This window comes from Oryctolagus cuniculus, chromosome 20 (assembly GCF_964237555.1).
Source record: "Oryctolagus cuniculus chromosome 20, mOryCun1.1, whole genome shotgun sequence".
Taxonomy (NCBI): domain Eukaryota; kingdom Metazoa; phylum Chordata; class Mammalia; order Lagomorpha; family Leporidae; genus Oryctolagus; species Oryctolagus cuniculus.
Window position 1 is genome coordinate 31,594,194 of NC_091451.1, and position 27,736 is coordinate 31,621,929.

Consider the following 27,736-nt stretch of genomic DNA (forward strand, 5'->3'; position numbering starts at 1 on the left):
TATTTGTCCCCAAATCCTTCCTTCTTCCATCTGCACATTTCTGCTCCTTGACTTCACACAGTAAGTATGCAGCTTCTTTTAGACTAGAAGTTTAGTACAAAATAAAGTATCTATTTCAAAGCTTTTCTTTACCCCCTTTTTTTTGGTTGCTTTTTGCTAAGCGCTGAGTGATTCATCTCTTTGACCTGCCCCACGGGTCCATCTTTCTCCTCACAGCTCTAATTTCTAACTCCTGTTGAGAACCATTGTGCAAAGGCATTGTCAGGCTTCTGTGCCCACTCAGACTCCAGCCTCTCTTCTTGAACTGCCAACAGTGCCAATTAGTCCCACATGTGGTGAGTTTGTGGAGTGACTGTTGCCACCAAGCCCTCAAAATGTGGCCAAAATGCAAATTGGCCTATTGACAAGTTCTTGGGTGTGAGTTTAAGGGAAAAAGTTGAAGTACTGCAGTGGCATAAATATCCATCCATTTATTCCCTAAAGCTCCTGGCATGCTGTATACTTTAAAGGGAAATATGCAAAAGACCAGGAATGTCCTCTAAAGGAAAATATGAAAAAAAATGCAATTAAATAAAATTAAGAGAGTAAATCATTTAAAACTTAACTGAAGAGCATTAAAGGACAGGATTTTTTCTGGGTTTTGAGCCTGTAACTTGTTGTCATGCCAGTGGAACATACTAGTGTCCCCACATCAGCAGTACGTCAAGAGTCCACCACCCTTCCCAGTCACTTCGAATCTTCTTATTTCCAATGATAAGTCCCATTGTTGTGTTAAGAACTTTTCTTGTGACTATTAATCTAATTGCAATTTTCTTGTATGCCTCTTCCCTATGGGTATGCTCCTTTATCACAAATTGTAACAAATTCTGAGTTTATTGTCACATTTTCTGCTGTACTAATGCAATCATAATGTTGAACTCAAGTCTGGGTCTATCAACCATGGAGAGTTAACAAAGATCCCTATCTTGTCTTGTCTATTTCTTCAGCTCTGCCCCAGGCTATGAAAAGTGTGGGGCGAGAAATAAAATAATAAATGGATCCTGTAAAATGCTAGCAACCATCTTAGGCACTTTATTATAACATTGATTTAATGATCAAATGATCCCTACCAGGTAATTATTGCTTTTCTCTTTATAAAGATAAAGAAACTAAAGTTCAATGAGGGATGGGGATTTTTCGTAATTCATACAACTGCAAAGAAGTAAATCTGGTATTCAAATCAGGTCCTGTCTCATTCACTAAATGATCCTGTCACATAAAATAAGAGTGATCATAGAGATTACCATTTATAAAGCACCACCATGTACCAGGCACAATTCTACATGCTTTATAGGCATTTTCACTAAGCCTTAGTTTAGCACCAAAGGCATTACTTGAAAGGTGGACTCAGGCAGGTAAAATGAGTTGTTCAAGGTCACACACGCAGAAATTACAGACATTAGAAGTCAAATTGAGGTCAGCTGTGTTACACAATCTCTGCATTTTTCATTGTGCTAAACTTTCTGCCCAGTTGCCTGTGAGATGCATTCATTCACCCTTGGATCCCTTTGCCTCTTTACTAGTACAATACAATTTTCCTAGTCCTTTGTCTCAAGGAGCTATCCTCACCTGGCCCCTGTGCTTATTCTTAAACTTAGTTCTCATTTTTTTTCCCTATATGAAATCAGTCATGTGCCCTACTACCATATTTTAAAGATGCCCAACCCCTGACCATTGATTCCCGCATGGTTGTGAGATCAGTTTTCCCATGCTTCTCACTTGTGTGAAGTTCCTGGTGCAAGTACAGAATTCACCAGGGAACATGCTCATGTCCTCCTTCTACCTGCTGGTTACCCAAACACATTCGACTACCACACGCAGGCTCACCTTGTTACATCACTTAATGAGACCTATCTTTAGTTGTGTTGGCCAGTCAGCATTATGGCAAATTGGAATTGAGGTATGTCTCTGTATTTTTCCTTTTCACTATGCCAACTAGTTGTCTAGATCATGATTTCGGCTTTAGCAGAAAAGAAAATTTTTGCTAGCCGAATCAGTGTATCAAACTTCAGCTCAAGATTATAAAGGGTCATTCCTGATCCAGCTGGCTTTAGTCAGTGACCTGGACTCTGTGTATATCCTATTACCAACGCCCAGCGGCACAAACCACGGTCTGTCAAAGTATTTACATGGAAAACAACCCTAACCAAGATTACGCAGTTTGGGCTGGGAAAGGCAATTCACTCCATTTACAAACATCTGCCGGAAAGGTCAGATGCAGGCTGGCCAGTCCCTGGCCACTGCTTCTGGAGATTGCTTTGGTTGCAAGTACTGTGTCCAAGAGAAATTAAAATCAAGAATACACAACTTCAGGCAGAAACCTTCAGTAGTTACTCAAATTCAGTCCAAACCAACTTTTCATTTTTCAGCGTTTTCCATAGGTGCTGGGCCAGAGTTTTTAAATAAGTGAGAGAACATACTACTCTTCTCCAAGTATATAGAAGAACAGCATGTGTGTGTGTGTGTGTGTGTGTGTGAGAGAGAGAGAGAGAGAGAGAGAGAGAGAAATGCTTGTTGATTTGTTCATTTTAAATTCAGAAGATTGTTCTCTTTTCTGTAAATCCATAAAGAAATTGTTTCCAGTTAACCAATATGCTTCTAGAAAAACATACAGCAGTTGATTTAATTTTTCTTTCTGTGAAAAGCTACACTACCACTCAAGTTCATTTAAAGCAAAGTCCTTCATAATAAAGCGCAGTTTAAGCAATGAAAACAACAGAGACTATCAGTTTCCCTTTCAGAGTATTGGAATGAAGCATTCCTTCAACTTGGGGTCAATGAAAACACACTGTTACAATTCCATACAAGCCTGTGCCCCAAAGAGCTCATTTCCCTGATCTGATCTGCCCAGCGATGTATCTGTCAGGGAAATTCATTAGCAGTCTCCCAGCAATGCCAGATGAAGTGAACCGGTCCAGAGAGTACACTGCACATGGACAGGAATCAAAACCTACTAGTATTTATTGGCTACTAAGAGAAATTTCCTTTAGTGATCCAGAGATATGACTTTCATTTAGTCAAGTTTATTTTGAGGTGGTGGAGAGGGGCGGTATAGAGGAGGAGGGGAAGTTTCAGAACATTCTTTCTCATGCACAGGGAACAGTGTGCTTCCACTAATGGGGTTTCAGCTGTTTCACCAAACAGGAGAAACACAGAGTCCTACAGTTTTTCTTGCACATATCAAATTCCTGCCTGTAGTTCAGCTTGAGTGTGGGAAGGGCTAAAGCCCAAGGATACCTTATCGTCAGGTTGGCTGGGAAACATTTATCATCTAGCCCTTTATTTTGACTCTTTTCATGGTTATGCTAATTACAATCATTAGTAAATACCTGATCTATCTATGTGAAGCCACAGGATTTGTTTCACTCATAGTTGAGGCTATATTTCAGCTTGCATGGGTAGAAGAGTGGTTATTAAGGTCTTCGGCATTCATCAGAAATATCAGCACAGGGAACAGTTTGTGGGCTTCTATCCCTATTGTGATTTGAAACTCAGTGTGCTATAACCATGGTAGATTAGACAGCTGCAAATTCTTGGAAGGATACTGCCTTGTTCTCCTCCCCTTGGGCTGGCCTCAGTCACTTGTTCACCCGGTAGGATGTGGAGGACAGTTGCACATTCCAAGTTCAGTTCATCAGAAGTCTGACAGTTTCAGACCTGTTAGAGCGGAGTCCCGATCTGCCATGTAAGAAATTTGAAAACCCCCCAACTCTGAACCTAGACCATCAAAGTATAGTTTCTTGGACCAACATTCTGAGCTGAGTTTAGCATTTGGTCCATTTCTGCCAAGATGTCTGACATGATTCATATCCACTGGACCAGGCTGTCCATTTGCTGGTGACCATTAAATTGACAAGACTGAGGGGCCAGCACCGTGGTTCACTTGGTTGATCCTCTGCTTGCAGCACTGGAATCCCATATGCTTGGGAGGGCAGTGAGGGTGGCCCAAGTGCTTGGGCCCCTGCACCCACATGGGAGACCAGAAGGAAGCACCTGGCTCCTGGCTTCAGATCGGCATAGCTCCGGCCATTGTGGCCATCTGGGGAGTGATCCAGTGGAAGGAAGACCTTTCTCTCTGTCTCTCTCTCTCACTGTCTATAACTCTACCTGTCAAATAAATAAAAAAAAATTTTAAAAATTGACAAAACTGGAGTAAGGAAAAAATTTTGCTGTTCACTTGTCAATCCCAGGAGACATGACACTAGGAGTAAATTATTGTCTTAAGTTGCCAATTTTGGAAATTTTTAATAAGTAGGAATAAATAATTGGCCAAAGTAGAGTACTTTACATGCTAGAGTGCTTGCTTGGTTCTTATCCCTTTTTTTGTCACATTTTTTGTTCTTTTTTTCATTTTTTGAAAAGATTTGTTTATTTACTTGAAAGGCAGAGTTACATAGAGAGAAGAGAAGCAGATCTTCCATCTGTTAGTTCATTCCCCAAATGGCCACAACGGCCAGAGCTGGGCCCATCCAAAGCCACGAGCAAGGAGCATCCTCCGGGTCTCCCATGTGCACTATGCTTTCCCAGGTGCATCAGCAGGGAGCTTGAATGGTAGTGGAGCAGCCGGGTGCCCATATGGGATGCTGGTGCTGTAGGCAGTGGCTTTACTCGCTATGCCATGGTGCCAGTCCCTAGTGTGTTTTGTTCTTTGAATCTCAGGTCAGTTGTCACTCCTTGTAAAATTCATTCTGGGTCTGCCTCTGCCAAGTCTCTTTATTAAAGCCTCCTCCCTCAAATTCACATGTCAATCAGTAGTTAGTTTTGAACTGATTAACACTTACTCCTGTAGGAAACATTCATGGTACTTCACCAAAGGTCTATCATTATGGTCACCGCTGGCAAAGTTGTAGATCCTCTCTTTTCCATGTTCTCTAGATCCTAAAATCCACAGAATCAGAGCTTGAGACATGACTCTTTCTCCTAAATTCAAACTGTGGAAGTGCTCCTTTTGCCTGAAGCCAATTAGTTGTGAATTTCTGCATCTATTTTTGTAAAAATCGAGATCACAAATACTGAGAGCCAATAGAACCAATCATGGCTCAGTCAGATCCAAGGGATATAACAGAAGGAAAGGTTGTTTTTGACTTCTTTCATGATAAAAGTTATCTGCTGGAGATAAATTGCAACTCTACCACATCTCAGCAGCTTCTATTTACCCACTGGGTAGAGTGGAACTAATACGAGAATTGAATGATTTAATATATTTGAAGTGGCTTAAGATTATGGCCTGTAGACAGAAGGATAAGTTTTTGTTACATAAAATCATTTTTATGTTTATTCATTTATTTTCTTCCACTTGGAGAGAGAGCGAGCGAGCGCTAACAAGTAAGCACTAGTTATTCCATCTACTAGTTCCCTCTCCAAATACTCAGAATAGGCAGAGTTGGGCCACGGACTCCAAGCCAGGAGTCAGGAACTTCATCTCAATTTTCCATGTGGGTGGCAGGTGCCCAAACACTTTAGCCATTACTTGCTCTTTCTGCAGATGCATCAGTAGGAGGAAGAATCAGGGTAGCCAGAACTCAAACTGGCACTCTGATATGGGATATCTGATTCTCAACTTGCTACACCCACCTCTGATAAAATACTTTTAAATCAAGTGTTTGGGGGCTGGCGCCGTGGCGAAATAGGTTAATCCTCCATCTGCGGTGCCGGCATCCCATATGGGCACTGGTACTAGTCCCAGCTGCCCCTCTTCCAATCCAGTTCTCTGCTATAGCCTAGGAAAGCAGCAGTGGATGGCCCAAGTGCTTGGACTGAAGCCAGGAGCCAGGTGCTTCTTCCCGGTGTCCCATGCAGGTGCGGGGGTCCGGCCATTGTGGCCGTCTGGGAAGTGATCTAACTGAAGGAAGATTTTTCTGTCTGTCTCTCCCTCTCACTGTCTGTAACTCTACCTCTCAATGAATAAAAAAATCTTAAAAAATAAATCAAGTGTTTGGAATAAGACTTGGCTTAGAACAAGAAGGATGACATGTACTGTCTCATTTCACTCTTTTTACTCTTTTGGATTTCTGGGCACTTTAAAAGAAGTAGCAAATATATTTTTCTGTATTTCTAATCTTAAATACTGTGTAAGTAGAAAAATAATTTCCTTTCATACTAAATGCCAAATACATGTTGATGAGTCCAGCTGTTTGTTAACCAAACCTTACACACATTAGTATTGGCTCATGGTAAAAAAAACTCTCCGGTGGGCATTAGCCCAGGGATTTTTGATTCTATTTTTCACAAAAGTATCTCATTTATAATTGGTCTGCAAAGTTAATACTGTTAGAAAGCATGAATACTTGATCTAATTCTAAGCCACATGTGTATTTTTTTCCCTCCTTTAGAATTATTTACATGACTTAGTATTTAAATCATCACTAGAGGTAGATGTCAAAGAAAGGGAAGAAAGAAAGAAGATAAGGGGCTGGTGTTGTGGCATAGTGGATAAAGCTGCCACCTGTGACACCACTGTCCCATACAGGCTGGGAAGTGGCTCTTCCACTTTCCATTCAACTCTGTTAATGAGCCTAGAAAAGCAGCAGAAGACAACCCAAGTGCTTGGGCCCCTCCACCCACATGCGAGACCCAAAAACTCCTGGTTTCTGGTTTCAGTCTTGCCCAGCCTTGGTCATTGTGGCCATCTGGGGAGTGAACCAGCAGATGGAAGATCTCTCTCTCTCCTCTCTCTCTGTGTCTCTCCCCCTCAATCTCACGTAATGGGTCTGACTTTCAAATAAATAAAATAAAATAAATCTTTTAAAAAAAGAAGAAAAGGAAACAGAAAAATCAGACACAGTGTATTCCTTGGAAGTTCTGTGTCATTGGATCCAACTCATTTCTATTTCTTCTTCGTACTAAAGTCATAGATATTTAAATACATTTAACTCACTAATTGTATTCTTTAGCATGGATAAATATAGATATAGGAACTTCCAATTTTTACAATTACTTATTTGCAGTTAGATACCCTTGCAGCTGTAATTACACTGGCAAATTATATTCTTTGTGTCTTTCTACATAAATATGAATATACAATTGAATATACACATTTGTTTGTCTGCATATAAAACTTACATTAAGTGTTCCATTTAAACCAGCGATGTTCCATATAAACTTCAGTAGCCTGTAGACAAGCATGAGAGTTTTTAAAAAGCTATATTTAATTTCTAGGGACACACCAAATGGTGATTGCCAAAAAAAAACAGAAATCAGAATCTAAGAAATCAAAGAAGCATGAAATGAAACAAGGTGACTAATGAACAATATTGAACTTAGGTTTTGTGACCTTTCTAGCTTTAGCCATTTTTTGAGATTCTTTAGCATTGTCTGCTTTGATCATGTGCAAATGATGTATAAAACAGTATTGCTTTTGCCTTTGTCTCTACAATTTACTTTCCTTAAAAAACGATTTATTTGAAAGTGTTGCACACACACAAACACACACACACACACACACACAGAGAGAGAGAGAGAGAGAGAGAGAGAGATCTTTTACCTACTGGTTCACTACCTAGATGGCCTCCATAGTCAGGGTTAGCCTAAGCTGAAGTCAGGAGACAGGAAATCCTCCAGGTCTCCTAAGCAGGTGGCAGGAATTCAAGTACTTGAGTCAGCCTCCTCTGCTTCTTAGGCACATTAGCAGGAAGTTAGATAGGAAGTGGAGTAGCCAGAACTTGACCAACACTCTGATATGCAATGTGGGCATTGCAAGAAGCTGCTTAATCCCTTGCGAAACAAGTCCTCAACCCTACAATTTGCTTTGTTTATTTTTCCTATTATCTCATTTGAATGACAAGACAGTTCATACAGTGTTGAATAGAAGTGATAATAGCAAAACCATAATTTTTTCCCTATCTGTGATATTAATTGTAGGATTTACATAGGTCCCTTTTACAGTTGAGGAACTCATCTTTATTCTGAATTCTTGATATTTTTATCATACTTTTGTTGTAGGAGTCAGCAGTTGTTGCAGTTCTTTTTCTCCATGGGATTCATGTCTGGCATCCACAAAGAGTGAGGAGTATGGACAAAGAAGAGTGTCTAAAGCAGAAGTGATTTATTGAAAGACAAGCAGAGAAAGCAAAAATAAAAGCTAAAGCTCCCAGCAGCATTAAGAGGGGCCCTGAAGGGAACCCTTAAGAGCTGATTGCCTAGGGATCTGTAGGCTGTGAAAGTTGACATTCTTGTGATTGGTCTGGGAGAGGGATGGTTTTTATTGGTTTATTGGGTGAAACCTCCAAACAAGATTCAATAGAGAAAACAGAAAATACATGGGAATTTTGCCCAAGGAGTATAAGGTTATTTTTACCTTATTTAGTTACAAAAGCACAGAAAAATCCTTATTACAAGGACTAGCACATGACATCTACACCCTTCACAGAAGCCAGTTGCTTGACATTTCTCGAGTTCTCTGAGAATCATCTCCAGATGGTGTCAGAGAGACACCCGGATCCCTGTCTACCTAGCCAGAAGTCTCTTTCTGTATGAATTTGATAATTGAATTCCTCAAGTACTTTTTCTGTATCTATTGAGCAATTATTGCGGAATTCCTTTTTTAATCAGTAAATGTATATTGCACTAATGTAAAACAAGCTAGACATTTCTGGGATAAATCTCTTGTACATATTTTATCAGTCTTCATATATTTTGTTGAGTTTCCTTTGTTAATATTTTTCTAAGAATTTTGTTTATGGGGGATACTACTTTTCTTTTCTTGAAAGGTTTTATGGCTTTCAAATCAAGATAATACTGGCCTTATAAAATGAGGTAAGGAGTGGTCATATGCCTATTTTGTAAAAGAATTGGTATAAGAATGGCATTTTTTTCTTCCTTAAGAATTGATAAGATATCCAGCGGAATAAAATGTCTTTCTCTGTGGGAAAGTGTTTGATTATGAATTCCATTCATTAACTAGGCATAGGGATACTCATATTTTCTCTTTCCTTTAGCTAGTTGTGGTAACTTGTGTCTTTCAAGGAGTTTGTTCATGTTAACTGATTTTTGAAAATTTATGAACTGATATTATTTATAATATTCCTGATTATCCTTTCAATGTCTGAAGGATCTCCAATAAGGTTTCCTGTTTCTTCTTTAAGGTGGTTTGTTTCCTCTTTCTCTCTTTCTCTGAAGTTTTCTCATTTTTGTATTTTCCTTTTGGTGTCATTGGTTTCTTCTATTTGTTTTTCAGTTTTCTATTTCATTGACTCATGTTCATCCTTATCATCTCCTTTTGTATATTTTGAGCTTAGCTTTCTCTCTCTCTCTCTCTCTCTCTCTCTTAGTTTCTTGAAATGGAAGCTTAAGTCATTGCTTTGAAGTTGTTTTGTTGTTTTTCTTTTATAGCAGAGCTCTTTAAATGCATGATTTCTCTAAATTTTGCTTTAGTTGGATCCCACACTTTTGATATGTTGCCATTTTCACTTTATTTGGCTCAACATATTTTCTAATTTACTTTGCGATTTTTCTTTGACCTATTTTTTTTTGTGAGAATTGGACTTTTATTTAATGAATATAAATTTCCAAAGTACAGCTTATGGATTACAATGGCTTCCCCCCCATAACGTCCCTCCCACCCGCAACCCTCCCCTTTCTCACTCCCTCTCCCCGTCCATTCACATCAAGATTCATTTTCAATTCTCTTTATATACAGAAGATCAGTTTAGCATACATTAAGTAAAGATTTCAACAGTTTGCTCCCACACAGAAATATAAAGTGAAAAATACTGTTTCAGTACTAGTTATAGCATTAAATCACAATGTATAGCACACTAAGGACAGAGATCCTACATGAGGAGTAAGTGCACAGTGACTCCTGTTGTTGATTTTACAAATTGGCACTCCTGTTTATGGCATCAGTAATCACCCTAGGCTCTTGTCATGAGCTGCCAAGGCTATGGAAGCCCCCTGAGTTCACCGACTCTGATCATATTTAGACAAGGCCATGTTCAAAGTGGAAGTTCTCTCCTCCCTTCAGAGAAAGGTACCTCCTTCTTTGATGACCTGTTCTTTCCACTGGGATCTCACTCGTGGAGATCTTTCATTTAGGTTGTTTTTTTTTTTTTTTTTTTTTTTTTTTTTTTTGCCAGAGTGTCTTGGCTTTCCATGCCTGAAATATTCTCATGGGCATTTCAGCCAGATCTGCATGCCTTAAGGGCTGATTCTGAGGCCAGAGTGCTATTTAGGACATCTGCCATTCTATGGGTCTGCTGTGTATCTCACTTCCCATGTTGGATCATTCTCTCCCTTTTTGATTCTATCAGCTAGTATTTGCAGACACTATTCTTGTTTATATGATCCCTTTGGTTCTTAGTCTTATCATTATGATCAATTGTGAACAGAAATTGATCACTGGGACTAGTGAGATGGCATTGGTACATGCCCCTTTGATGTGATTGAATTGGAATCCCCTGGTATGTTTCTAACTCTACTGTTTGAGGTAAGTCAGCTTGAGCATGTCCCGGATTGCACATCTCTTCTCTCTCTTATTCCCACTCTCATATTTAACAGAGATCACTTTTCAGTTAAGTTTCAGCACTTAAGAATAATTGTGTATTGATTCCAGTATTCAACCAAAAGTATTAAGTAGAACAAACAAAAAAAATACTAAGAGGGATAACATATCAAGTTGTTCATCAACAGTCAGGGTGAAGGCTGATCAAGTCACCATTTCTCCTAGTGTTCATTTCACTTTAACAGGTTTCCTTTTTGGTGCTAGGTTAGTTGTAACCGATCAGGGAGAACATATGGTATTTGTCCCTTTGGGATTGGCTTATTTCACTCAGCATAATGTTTTCCAAATTCCTAACAGGGATCACTTTTCAGTTAAAATTTAAACACCTAAGAATAATTGTGTGTTAATTACAGAGTTCAACCAATGGTACTAGAACAAAAAAAATACTAAAATGGATAAAGTATTACATTGTACATCAACCGTCAGGACAAGAGCTGATCAAGTCACTGTTTCTCATAGTGTCCATTTGTCTTCAACAAGTGAGCCGGGGCCCCGGCTGAGTGCCTGTGTTCTTATCTCGGCTCCTTTCTGGGTTCCAGCTTCCTACTAATGTTTACACTGGGAGGCAGCAAGTGATGGCTCAATTAGTTGAATCTCTGCACCCACATGCAAGATCCAGATTGAGTTTCTCATTCCTGGTTTCAGTCTTGTCTAGCCATGGCTGTTTTGGGCATTTGGGGAGTGAACCATATTTCTTAATAAAACATGGCAGTTCTCTCTCTCACTCAATTAAAATAAATAAATAAATAACTATATATATTTCTTAAAATTCTTTGCAAATATTTAATGGGATCTCTACACCAGTTTCTTATCTCACTTCCTACATAGTTCTCCCTTTTTACTGAACTCCAATGGTCACAATAACTTTGACCTATTGAGTCCTCAGACTCTGAGCTTGTTCTGAACTCAGCAAGACTACAGGGTTCTGTTCGATTTACACCCTTCTATTAAAGGTTACCCTTACAGAACATCAGAACTACTGTGGAACGCACCTTATTTCTTTCTCTTCTCTTAGTAACCATGTCTTGCAAAGATTACTACATCTGGGCCAGTGCCGTGGCTCAATAGCCTAATCCTCCGCCTGCGGCACTGGCACCCCGGGTTCTAGTCCCGGTTGGGCGCCGGATTCTGTCCAGGTTGCCCCTCTTCCAGGCCAGCTCTCTGCTGTGGCCCAGGAAGGCAGTGGAGGATGGCCCAAGTGCTTGGGCCCTGCACCCGCATGGAAGACCAGGAGAAGCACCTGGCTCCTGGCTTCGGATCAGCACAATGCGCCGGCTGCGGCGGCCATTGGAGGGTGAACCAACGGCCAAAGGAAGACCTTTCTCTCTGTCTCTCTCTCTCACTGTCCACTCTGCCTGTCAAAAAAATGTAAAAAAGGTTACTACATCTGAATTTTTTTAAATTAATTTCTTTGGTTTTCTAAGCATTTATGCTGGGAGGTAAATTTGGACTAATTACTCCAACACTGCTAAAAACTGAAAATCTTAGTCTAAACTTTTTGTGTCTGAAAGTTATATTGTCCTTGGACCTGAAACTTGCCACAATTTCACCCACTATAATTCAGTGTCTGAAAATATAAATACTTCAAACTGTGATGGAAGATGCTGGTGAGGAAAAGAAAACTCCTGATTGTGCCCTTCTGTGATCAACTGATTCAATTATCTAATTGTATGTCTTACCTGGCACAAAATAGATTTTCAAAATTTCATTGTAATGAACTGCATTTATAGCACTGACCTAGCATAGCACATGGTGAATAATTAACAAAGTAGTCGATTATCTAAGAGCTTTTCCAGAATTAGATAAAGTCATGGTGGATTTCTAGGTTTTCATTTACTATCTATATTATCTAAATGCAAATTTATTAATTTCTAGTAACCTCTTATTCTTCATCTAGAGTATAGTATAGTTATAGTTTTAACCTCACTGAATTGCTGTGAAATTAAAGAAAATAATGCCTGAACAATTCTTAGCTTTGTTAATGACTCATTGTAAAAACTCAGTCTGGGGCCAGAGCTGTGACGTAGTAGGCTAAGCCTCCAGCTGTGGTGCCTGCATCCTATATGAATGCCAGTTTATGTCCTGGCTGCTACCCTTCCCATCCAACTGTCTACTAATGGCCTGGGAAGGCAGTAGAAGATGGTCCAAGTCCTTGGGCCCCTGTAACCACATGGGAGACCTGGAAGAAGCTCCTGGCTCCTTGCAACCTAGCTCTGGCCATTGTGGCCATATGGGGAATAAGCCAGAGAATGGAAGACCTTTCTCTCTCTCCCTCTCTGTAACTCTACCTCTCAAATAAGTAATAAAAATCTTTAAAAATATCCTCAATTTATTTATATTTATTATGCAAAACAATAAACAATCTTTTAAATAAAATCCCATTAGAAAAAACTTTTCTGTTTCTGAAGGCCAAGAAATAGAGTCCCAAGTTTGGAAAGAAAACCATCCCAAGTTCAAATGAATCATTTGTTAGATGCTTGAAACTCAACTCAGCAGAGAAGTGAGCTCAATCTGACTTAAACAAGACAAAGAATTACGGAACTTTTGTAACTTAGATGTCCAGAATTACAGCAGCTCCAAGTGGTTTGATTAGCTTCATTTCTCATGGATCCCCGAAAATCCATTCTCCTCCTCATGGTGGTTTCATCCTCATGTAATTCAGTGATGGTAGCAAAGTAAACACAGTCATTCTTGTGCTCACAACTGTATTCCTCACTGCCTAAAGTATGCTGGTTTCTTGTCCAAACATAGATTAAATGTTCTTTACTTCCTTCAGATGGGAGTACCTGCAATCACATGTCTATCCCTTGTAGTGGTCAATGTAATACTTCATTCTGACTGACTTAGGCCTTCATTAACTGCTCATTCCTAAATCAACCAATGGTACAATAGGATGACAGCATAATTATTCACTTGTGTTCCTCAGGAGCTATATCGTGTGGGTAGTTAATGACATTCAATTGACATTACTGCTCAATGGGGGAAAATGCAAAATCTTCCAAAAAGAGCAAGTGCAATATCCGTGTTGCTTTGTGAATGTTCAGAGTGTGTTTGAATGTTCTTCTTCGTGGAGACCTCCCAAAACCCTGTCAAGTCACACATTTTCACTATTAATACATTTTGAGCTCTGTGCCTCAGGTTTTGTGTTGTAGGATAATTTGAAGAAAAAAAGATGTCTGTCACTCTGAATTGACCAAGAAGTACTAGGAGACATTTATTTAATGCTCCTTAAATACTAGGCAGTATTGTAAGTTCTTTACATTTTTATAATCATCTAATCTTCACAACATTGTGAAGAAGGATTTAGTAACACCTTTTTATTAATGAGGTAACTGAGGCACTAAATCATTAATTGTCCTGCACAGGTAAAGCTTACAAAGAAATTGACAGACTTTGAATACAGCTAGTCTGGCTCTCAAATCCATTCCATATTCTTATCCATAATACATTGCCACTTTGTGGATCAATGAGTTTGGGATATCTAGTCTAGAGGGAGATGAAAAAGACCGTAATACCTGTTTGATTGGCAAAATTTATATGAGCATTATCTGTTAATATTATAATGCCTTTTTGATTGATTGGGGAAGCTTTATCAATACAGTATTTATCTATCTATCCATCATCACTGAAAGAGAGAGAGAGAGAGAGAGAGAGAGAACGCACTCCCTTCCACTGATTCACTGCCCAAAGAACCACTGCGAACCTGGGGGCCAGGAACTCAGGCCACGTCTTCATGCGTATGGCAAGGCTCCAATTACTTCAGTAATCACCTCCTACCACCCAGGGTTGCACATTAGCAGGAAAGTGAGTCAGGATCAGAGTCAGGACTCAAATCCAGGTGCTTCTATATAGGATGTGGGTGTCATATCTGAAGTCTTAACTACTAGGCTGAACGCACTCACCTATTTAACATGATACTTTCAAATTGCATTTATTCATTTATTTCATCACTCACTAAAAGTTACTCCCATTTACTCAACTGATGCAATGAACTGTTTTGGAGAATCAAGACAATTTTGCTATTCTTTATTTTTTTTAAGATTTATTTATTTATTTGAAAGGCAGAGTTACAGAGAGACAGAGGCAGAGAGAGAGAGAGAGAGAGAGAGAGAGAGAGAGAAGTCTTCCATCTGCTGATTTACTTCCCAAATGGCTGCCATGGCCAGAGCTTCTTCCAGGTCTCCCACACAGGTGCAGGGCCCCAAGGACTTGGGCTATCTTCTACCACTTTCTGCATCAGAAGTGGAGCAGTCTGGTCCTGAACTGGTGCCCCTATGGGATGCCAGTATTGCAGGTAGCGGCTTTATTCACTATGCCACAGTGCTGGCCCCACTTTTTTTATTCTTAAGGAGGTCACAATACTGGCCCTTAGATCAATGTTTTTGAAATTGTAGGTCATGACTCATCATTACAGAAAAAAACAAACAAAATGTCAAAGTGCTTTCCATGAGCTAGGTTGGTATCATCAATGTTATGTGTTTTTGTAAAAGTGTCTCACTACATGAGTATTCTCTGTAGACTTTGTTATGGTATAAACTGTTTGTTAAGGCACAGTGCCTCAAATACATGAAAATGAACAAATTACAACCTAGCCATCAAAATATTTAGACTTTTCCTGGGAAATCACTTGATGCCATTATTTTGCAGGGAATTGAGGAAAAAGGCTGTGGTTTGTTCCTTGTGGGATAAATTTTAGTAATTATTTGGGGGAAGTTGCTTGATGCAACTGTTTGTCTTTCTGAATAGTAAAAAATAAGTGTTTTATTTTGAATTATTGGTGTCCATTTTGATTGATATCTACTTTAATGTATTTGGAAGTCATTGAAATGGCATGTTTGACTCTGTGGTAAGAAAACCAACTGGTTGGTTGACCAACATTTTGAATTTTCACCAATTTCTTCTCTTTTTAAGGACAAACCTCAAGTCTTGCTTATGAGCAGCTGTAACATGGCAATAACTCTTTTTCTCTAAGCTTATTAAAGTAGATTTGTTTTGTCAATGTTGAGGTAAAATAGTTTTAAATAGTATTATTAAATTCTAAGCTATTCAATAACTTTACCATCAGACTGTATGCTTTGTGGTTCCAGCCTTTTATGGATTTATGTTTCATGCTGTCACTATAAAAAAGACCAGTTGGAAAATGTTAAATTAACTGAAGACCACAAGGTTTTGGATATGAAGACAACCCAACATTGTGGAGCTCGAGATGAAAATTTCATGTGTGTAGTAGAACAATTTCATTAGTATCTCATACTTGCTACCATCTCGCTCTCTTTTTTTACTCTGTCAAACTTATGGAAGCACATAAAGATACGGAACAGTTTGTACAAATGTCTCTGAACTAAAATCATCCTCGGCATTTAACTTCTGCGGAAAATATTGAAATAAGTAACCAAAGCAAACAATTTGTTCTCTACGGGTTTGGGAAAAGGGAATGGAATAACCTCTGCAAGAGGTTTGGAACCCTTCTACAAAGAATGCCTGTGTGGGTAATGTTCACACATTCATTCTTCATCTAATTTATTTTTCTTCCAAACGTATGGATAGCCATTTGGAAAAATTTTTTGAAATAGTTATTCATATTTTGGAACACTCCTTAATTCATTTCACTGCATTTTGAAATGTAATGAGTCTCTCTCTATCATCTATTATCTATCTAATCTATCAATTAATTCATCTGTTCATTCATTGGTTTATTTATTGTTTGAAAAACAGCTTAAAGACAAAAAAAAACAGGATTTTAAAATCTAATAATAGCATAGCTATATGCCTAGTGAAATATTTCACAAAATTGTGTAAGTAGCCACTTACATATTTATGTTAATATTCCATACTTATTAAACTGATATAAAAGCAATTCACACAAACATCTTTCATAATCAGGCCAATAAAAAGTGACTTAAAACATAAAAAGTCGCTAATAGTAGTATAATGTCTTATTATTCCATTATGAAATCACTTCATAAGTTAATATAGAAATGTGATATATAAATTCATTTATTATATCTTAAGTACTATTTCTAAAGACTTGGGAATTACTTTTCTTTACTCTCATTTGCATTGTATGTAAGTGTATTTATAATGCAACAAAAAAGCTATTTCTAAATATTGGTTTAGGCAAATTTTCCTATTGGTACAAGTAGTGTTATGCATCACAAGAATTTCCCTACATTAGCCAGCACATTATATATTGGCAGCCATGTTGACCCAATGGTCTTCAAGATTAGAGTCGTTATGGCCCTATTCAGACTAACAGTAGAATAATCACATAGATTTAGATTTTAAAATGTTAACAATGCTTCTACATATATGCATGGAAACCAAATCCTAGATATTTCTATCATGTACAAGGTTTAGAGTAATATTAATTTTTAGATGTTAGACTAAGTCAGCACAGTAGTGTTTAAATAATCAGAGACCACGTTTCTCTTTATAATGAATGATGGAATTTTCAGTCCTTTGTCAGATTCTCCCCTGAGTAACATTTATGTATTGTACAAATTCATCCTGGTTATCTCCCAGCCCTGTTCCTTTGTCAACAGTCAACTATTTTCACAGTAACTCCAATGGACCACCTTACTTCTTGGGCCCTGGTCTTCTAGATAGGATGCTGCCATCTCATAATCTGTGAATGGGAGTAACTGATCTTTCTCTTTGCTTACACAAATCCATCCTTCATGTCTCAGTTCTCTCTGAAATTTAACAGGATGGAGGAAAATAACTAAACTACCTTTTGCTCCCAATTATAGGTCAACTTCTTATCAACTTAAAAATAACTTGCAAAGACACAGCCTGACTCCTCATGAAGATAATATTTTACATTTGTAGGCTTAGAATTCTGGCTGAGTATGTTTAAAATTGTCAGAGTTAGAAAATATAAGTGTTTATACATCCAAAAAAATTGGTTGTTGTTTACCTGAAAGATAAGTTGTTGAGGCATCCTGCATATTTGCTGGCATCCCTGACTATAATTCAGACAGTCTTCCTGCAAGTCCTGGATGCTTTTCAAAAAATTTTTGAATAATTAAAAATAATCAAATTAATAATAAACTCAGATTAAGGGATCCAAACTTCCTCCCAGAGAAATATTGTTTGATCTTTAGAGCGTTAGCTGTAAAACATTACCACTGATGGATGGGATATGGGGTGAAATGTCAGGCCTCCTGAAAGTGCTTGCTTTTCCTTTCTAGTTGGTTGTTGCAGTTCTACGTGAGAAGCTTCCTTTCAAAGCAGTGCTCTGACCTTGAAGATGCTTCCTTTGTTTCAAAATTGTTTCTTCTTTTCAGAATTCTTAAGGCGTGAAAAAGGAAAATCCTCTCTCATCCTCCTGCTTCATTTCCAATCCAATTGTCGGAAGTTTATGAAGTGTTCAACAAGTTGTATGTACAACATCTTCAGCACAGAGAAAATTGGAGGCAAATGTAGTAGGGAAAACCAGGTTGGACCCAATATGAAAATGATTTCAAGTCGAGTCACAATGATGCATCTCTTAACATTGTTCTGAGATTGTGCCATAGCAATGTTAATTGTGGTATCATGGGCTGGGTTTACACAAACCTAAATGGTACAAGCTAATGATTCAAAGGGGCATCTTTTTTTTTCTGTTTTAATTTTTTTTTCTTACTTATTTGAAAGGCAGTTACAGAGAGGAAGAGACCGAGAGAGAGAGAGAGAGAGAGAGAGAGAGAAAGTGTCTTCCATCCCTGGTTCACTCTCCAGATGGCTGAAACAGCTGGAGATGGGCTGATCTGCAGCCAGAAGCCAGGAGCTTCTTCTGGGTCTCCCATGTGGGTGTAGGGGCCTAAGGACTTCTGTTTTCCCAGGCTATAACAGAGAGCTGGATTGGAATTGGAGTAGCTGGGACTAGAACCGATGGACACAATTATTTTAAAGATTTATTTATTCATTTATTTGAAAGTAGAATTATAGAGAGAGAGGAGAGACAGAGAGAGTCATTCCATCTTCTGGGTCACTCCCCAGAGGGCTGCAATGGACAGCGCTGGGCCATGCTGAAGTCAGGAGCCTGGAATTACATTTAGGTCTCCCATGTAGAGACCCAAGCACTTGGCCCATCTTCCACTGCTTTCCCAGGCACATTAGTTGGGAGCTGGATGAAACGTGGGGCAGCCAGGACTCAAACTGTTGCTCAAATGAGGTACCAGCATTATAGACAAGGGCTTAACCTCTGTGCTACAATGCCGTCCCCTCAATAGGGCATCTTGATACAATCAATATATGCAGTAAACACAAGATATATGAGGCTTCTGCCAATGAAACATGGCACACGGTTTTATAGTAAAATCTTTTTATAAGCAGAAGGAGTACATTTTAAAATGACCATTAAAATCAGTGTAATAAGCACATAAAGCAGTTATAGGCATTTATTATCAGTAATTATGTACTGTACATAATCATATTGATATATTTTTATATCACTAGCAGGGCAGTATGTTTGTTTACAGCAGCATCAACACAAACGTGTGTAATCTGTTGCCCTGTGACATTGCTAGATGATAGCAAATTTTCAACTCCAATACAATCTTACGGTACAACTTTCTGATCTGTTGACCCACACATCTTAAATAGTGCATGACTGCGCAATATATTAAGGGGCTTTGCAAACACTGAAGTTCTGATTTTTTTTTCCTGAAAAGAATTCTTTATATTTAATGATGCCAGGAAAAAAAGGTCACTTTCTGAGGTTTAGCTGTAAAACATTCTGCTGTGGTGATATTTGGTGTATTTGGATTCATTCTTCATTGAATGAAACAAGGCTTCTTTGCATGGTCATGGATCACAGATATCAATGAATTCAGTTTTTTGTAACATTTTCTGTTAGATTTATATCAGCATTGAAATTCTTTAGCAATGAAATTAATTCAAATCCATTTTAACATCTCTTCACTTCAAGATTTAACGTATTCACAATATTGTGTTATAAAATGTTTTTGCATCTTTAATTGTGCTTAGCTTACCTATTTACATATTACAAATACAACCTTTTGAAAGGCTAACTACTAAAGCATTAGCTCTATTATCTTTTGCTTCAAAATTTCATGGCAGAATCTGAGCCTTTTGACCTCTTTCTAGCAAAGTCGTAATTAATGTCAGACACATTTTGAAAACACTAGCAAGATAGTCTTAAACACTGGGACAGCTAATTAAAGGGAGCACTTTCCTGTGTTAATTTACCAAGCATATTCCCAGTTTGAATATTATCTTTATGATTAAATACAATGAAATATGAACACTTCAGGAAAATAATCAAGCCATATTTTGGTATAGGGTATGCTTCTATAAAGCAAGGTCCCTAAAAACAGCAATTCCTTCTTCTCTGACATTCAGAGAGTGAAGTGGCTCTTTGACCCACCACATTCTTTACATGATGATGGCACAGTTTGTGGTTTGAGAAGTTATGAAACGCAGCTGAGGGCATTGCTAGGTCCTGCAATCTTGTACAAGATTAATTCTTCCAATACATTTTGTAGGTGTGGAAAGGATCAGAGGAAGCATGTAGGTCATGCCAGTGTCTGATGAAATTTTCCTTTGACACCTGCTGCCCATCCTACATGTGTTATGAGGAAATGTTTTTTAAGCTTGATGTACCACAAATATTTTGTCTGTTAAATTATTTATTTATCAATAAATAAAACCCAGAGACCTCTACATTATTTCCAGATTTGGCAAATGCTAAGCTAAGACTGGGAAATTAAGATGCATTTTGCCCTCAAACTTTTTTTCAGCTTTTCACATTAATTAAAGCCTAAAATGCATTTGTAATTTTTAAATCCAAGGCTTCAAGCTGTCAACACTTAATCAAAATAATCTTCAGTATTTAACAAATCTCATGATTAGTTCAAACAGTGTTACTGGATTTCTTCTCCTTATAGTGGATATGGCATGCAGGGTATCTTTTTCTTCTAACTGAAGATGATGAATGGATTAAAAAAAAAAAACAAGCTAACTTCAATTTGAAGATTTCAAATAAAAACTCCTAATAAACTTAGAAAAAATAATAAAAATTGGAAATTAATACGTTTTTAAGTTATTAGTATTTTAAAGTTTTATTTCTCTGTTTTTTGAGAGGCAGACACAAACATACACAAACACACACACACACACACACAGAAAGAGAGAGAGAGAGAGAAAGACAGTAGAAGAGAGTACTATCAGCTCTTTCACTCCCTAACTGACTACAATGGCTAGGACTGTGCCAGAGCCAAAGACTAGGAGCTGAAAACTCACTATAGGTCTCCCACAAGTAGTACTCAACTGCTTGAGCCATCACCATTTGCCTCCAGGTCTTCAATAGAATACTGGAGTCAGAAGCTGGAGCCACACACTAAATCCAGGTACTTCAGTGTGACAGGTGGTCATCTTAATTAATTGGCTAAAACCCTACTACCCAAGTTTTAAATTTTAAATATTAATAAAGAGGGGGTGGCATTGTGGCACGGTGGGTTAAGCCATTGCCTGGGATGCTGGCATTTCATGTGAGTGCTGGTTCAAATCCAGTTGCTTTACTTCTGATATGGTTCCTTGCTAACGAACATGGGAAACCCACAGAAGATGGCCCGTGTGTGATACCTGATGGAGTTCCAGGCTCCTGGCTTTGGTCTGTCCCAGACCCAGCCATTGAAGCCATTTGGGAGTGAACCAGCAGATAGACGATTTCTTTTTCTATCTCCCCCTCTCTCTAACTCTGCCTTTCAAATAAAACAATAAATATTAAAAATAAATATTAATAAAGAAGAATTTTGTGATTTTAAGTTGGATTGGAGGTGACTGGTCTCTAATGGCAGAGACTGTTAAACACCGTGACAGTTTAATCTGTATTTCCAAAATGGATTCACTTTGGTTAGGTAGATGGTGGCACACATTCTGGTTATTTTCATTTTGTCTTTTAATATGTTATATTGTTGAACAGTTATTCACATTTTTTCTAAATCTCCAAATGCAAAATCACTTTCATGAAAAGGTTTGTGTCACAGGGATATTTCTAATCATCCCAGCACACATCAGCTTCTCAATTTTCACTGTTTTACTTCCAGTCAATGAAATAATTATTCATTTTTATCTGATTATTTAATATTTAATTTTCCTTACAAATTCTATGTTTCATTCAGTGTAATGTAAGTATCTATGTCCGTGTCTCTAACAGCAGAACTGTATAAGACATAATACAAATTGATCAATTGCTATCTTCTTGGCATGTCCTGACTCCTTTCATCCTGACAACCCAAGATGCTAAGTACCACCAGCTTTCTTGTTTCACAGAAGAAGACTTTTAGCTTTAGACAGGTTCAAAATTTTCTTAAGGACAGCTGTTCTGTATAGAATCTCATCCCTTAATACTACATTACATGGCTTCTCAATAAAAGTCAATAAAACTGTGAGTGTGGATTGAAGGGAGGACAGAAAGCACTGAAGGACTTCAGATTTACCTAAAGGAAATGAACTTCCTGAGTTTCTCTATCCAAGTTCTCTAAAAACAACTTATGTAGGCTGGTCAAATTGAAAACCTGTATCTCTCTTTATCTCTCTCTCTCCCTCCCTCCCTCCATCTCTCTCTCTCTTTCTCCACACACACACACACACACACACACACACACACCCATCCCTACATAGAAAAGGTAAAGAAGAACATTTCATCAGTGTCTTATCCCTGTTCTGGGTCTGAAGGCAGGAATGAATCACTACATTCCTGGTGGGGATTTCTGCTATAGATTGTCAGTAAATCTCCTCCTCTCTTTCTCGTTTAAAAGCTAAGCAAGTTTTTTATCATGCCACTTCTCACAAGTTAATTGGTAGATTTACATATCATTATATTATTTATTCCTAAATTTGATAAATGTGGGAACAAATATTGGAAACTGAAAAATTTTTTTAATTCAAGGTCATGTGAACAATGGGAAGTGCTCTCAGCGCTGCTGAATTCTAATTTCCTTACTAAGACCTCAGTAGTGGAAAGGGTGTTGGATACTGAATTAGTGTAATTACCTCTCTTAGAATTTTGAAATATGATGGGAATGGCTGCTTTTTTCAGGTAGTTATGATTTATTTCCGACACTGAAGCAACAGAAGAGGTTAGGAAACATTCCCAATCCCTTTTGTGTCATCTATTCAGGATTCAGCATTCTGTGGATTGCACAAGATTTCCCTTTATGGATTTTGCTGCAATAAGACTAGCTGCTGTGTGCAGATCCTACAGCTACTAGATGAATTTTCAGAAGTCCAATCATTTACTATTTCTAAGAAATCAAATCATCACATGTTGTATTAGGATTCTCTGGAGAAATATAAATAGTAGGATAGATAGATAATATATAGATAGATAGGTATAGATACAGATATAGATAGATGAGAGATCAACAGATTTATTTTATGAAATTGGCTTACACACTTGTGGGGCCTGGCAAGTCTGAAACCTATACAGCAGGTTCACTGCGTGGAAATTCATGTCAGAGTTGATTTTCCACGTTGAGATAGAGATCTATAGGCTGGAAATTCAGAATTTTTGTGTTGCAGGCTTGAGGCATAATTGATTCCTACTCAGGAAACTTCAGTCTTTGCTCTTAAAACATAAAATATATCCGATGAGTCTCCTTTGCATGATGGGGGTCAGGGGAAGGCTGCAAATACTTACCAAAATCTATTAATTTAATTAATGCTAAAAATACTTTCAAAGTAACATTTAGACTGGTGTTTGACCAAGCAATCAGACAACATAAACTAGCCATGTTGATGTATGAAATTAACCATCCCAACATGCTTCTTATCTAAATTAGAACAATATAGAGAGATCAATATAAATATTGAAAATATAAATGACTTAGAAACTGAATTTTAGAGATTTTCCCTAAAATTTTAAAGAGATTTTAAATCAAGAAAGAATGAGAAATAATGGTCTCTGGCATCCGTGAAATAATAGTCACAACGAAAGTGAGTGGATTAATGAATAATGTGCTCTTGCATTTGAGTCACTGGAGCAGTAAATAAAACATGAAATGCACTGAGTGGCCATCAATGTTTGTTTTGGAATGAATTTAATCAAGTCAATATAATTGTTTCACAAATTTATTTATTTACGCAATAATATTTATTGAACACATTCTATATGCCAGGCAGGGCTTTAAGATCAGATGATACAGCAAAAAGCCAAACAGAAAGTCTGTGCTCACGGACTCTCTCCAGAAATTGGTGGGGTTGATTGGTGACAAAGAAGTAAGCATGGCACATGCTCTCAGAAATTAGAAAGTGCTGGGGCTGGCGCCATGGCGCAGTAGGTTAATCCTCCACCTGTGGCACCGGCATTGCATATGGGCACTGGTTCTAGTCCTGGCTGCTCCTCTTCCAATATGGCTCTCTGCTGTGGCCTGGGAAAGCAGTAGAAGATGGCCAATGTTTTTTTGCCTGCACCCGCATGGGAGACCTGGCGGAAGCACTTAGCTCCTCACTTTAGAGTGGCGCAGCTCTGCCGTTGCTGCCATTTGGAGAGTGAACTAACAGACAGAAGACCTTTCTCTCTGTCTCTCTCACTGTCTGTAACTCTACCTCTCAAATAAATAAATAAAATATTAAAAAAAAATTAGAGAGTGGTGAGAGGAGGGTATATTTTGGAGAGATCTGTTATGTGAGGTGTCTTGAGAAAATGATTTTTCAACCAAGATTTGAATAAATAATGCAAATTCTGCTGAGATGGGAGAAAGCAAACAGCGGTTGTGAAGGATCTGAGGCTGGATTGTGTTTGATACTTACTTTTTTAAAGGTTGTTTACTTATTTGAACAGCAGAGTTACAGAGAGGGAGAGGCAGAGGCAAGCAGAGAGAGGTCTTCCATCCACTGGTTCACTCTCCAAATGGCTGCAACAGCCAGTGCTGAGGCAAAATGAAGCCAGGAGCCAAGAGCTTCTTCCAGGACTCCCACATGGGTATAGGGGGCCAAGCACCTGGGCCATTGTCCATTGCTTTCCCAGGTGTATTAGCAGGAAGCTGGATCAAGTTGAGCAGCCAGAACAGGAACCAGTGCCCATATGGGATGCCAGCATCACAGGTGGCGACTTTACCTGCTACACCACACCACAATGCTGACCCCAAGACTGAATTCTCAGAACGCGATGGGATAACTTTGTGTTAAGGAGTGGTCAGGCTTAGATTTTGAAACACAGCTCTGAGGGAAAGAATTTTTGGTTGGAGGCAATGATGGTAGTTTTTGAAGAAACTCACTTGTACTAGGATGGTAGTAGTGGAGGGAGGAGAAATGTTTGGCATTTATATTAAAGAGGGTGTTTCAGAAAGTTCATGGAAATGGAATTATCATTTATTTTGGTGCCATGTTGCTCTGAAATCCATGCATAATTTTTCATAATATTTTTCATAAACTTGGTGAAGAATTTTAAGATGCATGGTATGTTTTGAAGTATTGTCATATTAAAATATCTATGTAAGGAAAAGGTGAATTGTGTCTTTAACTGAAAGTGGTCAAGGTATTATTTCTTTCGAGGTGTTTGAATGGTACAACACTGCAATTTGTATTAGGGGATTTTCCAAAGGACAAAAGTAAGTATATGAGTTCTTATTGGTAAATACATCTTCCCCTAATATCCATTGGTGTTAGACGGATATACAAGAAAAGACTTGAGCACTGTAAGTGAGGAGGAATTTTATAGGTGAGGAGGTGTTTATCAGTGCCATGGCTCTTATCATGCAGAAGTAGTGAATGTGTCATCTTCCTACCTCCACTTCCCTTTCAGTTTAAAGGTGGAAAGAGAGGAAGAGGGAGAGAGAATGCAGAGGATGAATGAGAGACAGGGGAGACACACACAGACACACACACAGAAGAGAGAGAGAGAGAGAGAGACTAGAAACCCAGCTGTGTGAAAGGAGACTCACTGTCTGTTCACAGAGTAATAAAATCTCACCTTTTCCAGATGCAATGGTGTCTACATGCGGGATTCACCTTCATGAACATTCTCTAACTCCTTTGCCAGCCTAGTTCTTTAACAATATTTCTCTTGCATCATTTTCCAGAGAAGGATGGGAACTACAAAAATTGCATAGGTTTATCTGCAAGAGAAATCAAAAGTAAAAGAGGAACTCATTTCAGATGGGGTGTGCTGTGGTGCAAGGGAAATGCCTTTTCAGGGAAGTCAGGACCACGGAATCCAGTGAGGCAGCTCTTCATAAGGTGAGTTTATAGGGAATCGCCAATCCAGTATTTCTGGAGAGAGCCTGTAGGTGAGAAAATTTGTTAGGGAAGAAGGAGGGAGGAAGGAGGTGATGTACCATTATATTCTTAGAATTGTATCTACCTACTACATGGTATTTGTATTAATATCACATTAATATCATCAATGAGAATTGATGAGAATTATATTGTAATAATTATCATACAATTGTTGTGACCCTGAACATCCAAAGTATTAATAAACTCCTTAGAAATAGGAATGAATAATATTTAAGAAAAGAGTTTTTGTAATTGAAATTTGAAATACCAACCCTACCACATATCTTGCATGAAACATGGGAAAAGTGTGTAAATGCCCTATCTGGGTCATATTTCTTTAAATGAGATATGATTGATTATTATTATTTGTAGTACTTATGTTCTATCAAACTATTTGAACAATAATTAGCAAATATTGAACTATTGTTTCTAAAGGAAATGTGTATTTAGATTGCTGCAAACTGCTGGTCACAATATTTTCATAAAAAATCAATGCATGGTTTTGTTTTAAGTGTTTTTGTATTTAAAATCACTTTATTTAATATACACTGTTGACACAGTAACACTGAACACAGGAGCAACAGTACTGTAACTCAGTCTGAACAAAGTTTATCTAATACACGTGTTTTTTCTCAGTTAGTCATATTCAGCTTTCTTGTACTGAAAAACACTAGACATCACTAGTATAATGCCCTGGACCATGCTAATAGGAAGTCCTCCAACAAAAAATACAAAATACAGAATACACGACACAGAACAGATCACAAAAAGGCCACTTATTTATAAAACAAGAGCTGAAACAAGAAGAAAGAGCACCCATTGCTTTCTTTGACCTCACTTGGTTAGATGCTCATTGGGAAATAGTGACGCCTTTTTGTCACTCTGTGCATGTTCCTCAGTGACCATGAAGGCACTGTAAATGTTGGTTTGGTGGTCAGAAATAAATATCAATGAGTAGACAAATGTACACACATAGTATTATTACACAATTAATATTAATTGTGTTTCTCTAGGTGGGGACTATAGTGATAAAAATTAGGAGTAACACACATTCTACATTAAATTCCTTCCCTTTGGTAATTTGCATTTGGACAGAAAACCTGAGTTCTGTGCAATTCCATTGCAGTGATTGTACCATTCTCCTTGGAATACCAAGCAGGGGATTCAGGTAGTTTTGAGTGTGAATCCTATTTATTTTAGTCTCTATGCAACTATTACCACCAATTACAATTCTCCAAAATGAGCAGAGTACCACAAACTTCACAAAGTCACTGGTTGTTGTCTAAATAAGATCGGAGTTGGTGAACTCAAGAGGCTTCCATAGCCTTGGCAGCTCATGACAAGAGCCTTGTGTGATTACTGACATCATAAATAAGAGTGTCAATTGTTAAATCAACAACGGGAGTCACTATGCACTTACTCCCTGTGTAGGATCTCTGTCCTTAATGTGTTGTACCATGTGAATTAAGGGTAAAACTACTACTCAAACAGTACTCTATACTTTGTGCGTCTGTGTGGGTGCAAACTGTTGAAATCTTTACTTAGTGTACACTAAGTAGATCTTCTGTATATAAAGATTCTACTTAAAACTTTTGGTTGAATACTGTAATCAATACACAAGTCTTCTTAAGTGCTGAAACTTAACTGAAAAGTTATCCCTGTTAAATATAAGAGTGGGAATAAGAGAGGGAAGAGATGTGCAATTCGGGACATGCTCAAGCTGACTTACCTCAAACGGTAGAGTTAGAAACATACCAGGGGATTCCAATTCAATCCCATCGAGGTGGCATGTACCAATGCCATCTCACTAGTCCCAGTGATCAATTTCTGTTCACAACTGATTGTAATGATAGGACTAAGAACCAAAGGGATCACATAAACAAGAATAGTGTCTGCAAATAATAACTGATAGAATCAAAAAGGGAGAGAATGATCCAACATGGGAAGTGAGATACACAGCAGACCCATAGAATG

The 27,736-nt window shown here is 38.1% G+C and overlaps 1 long non-coding RNA gene across 3 annotated transcripts in view; it reads right to left on the bottom strand.

Annotated features, from left to right (window-relative positions):
* The window catches only part of LOC138847332 (uncharacterized), a 105,923-nt gene that overhangs the window by 51,039 nt on the left and 27,148 nt on the right, over positions 1 to 27,736 (bottom strand). Inside the window, exons 2-4 of one of the 3 annotated variants that reach the window (XR_011385078.1) lie at positions 25,458 to 25,767; positions 7,102 to 7,150; positions 5,241 to 5,266 (exon numbers count right to left, since the gene is read on the bottom strand). This is a non-coding gene — a long non-coding RNA (uncharacterized lncRNA). Of the gene's footprint in view, positions 1 to 5,240; positions 5,267 to 7,101; positions 7,151 to 25,457; positions 25,768 to 27,736 lie in introns of those variants that run through there. The other 2 variants (XR_011385079.1, XR_011385080.1) reach the window with 2 other exon arrangements.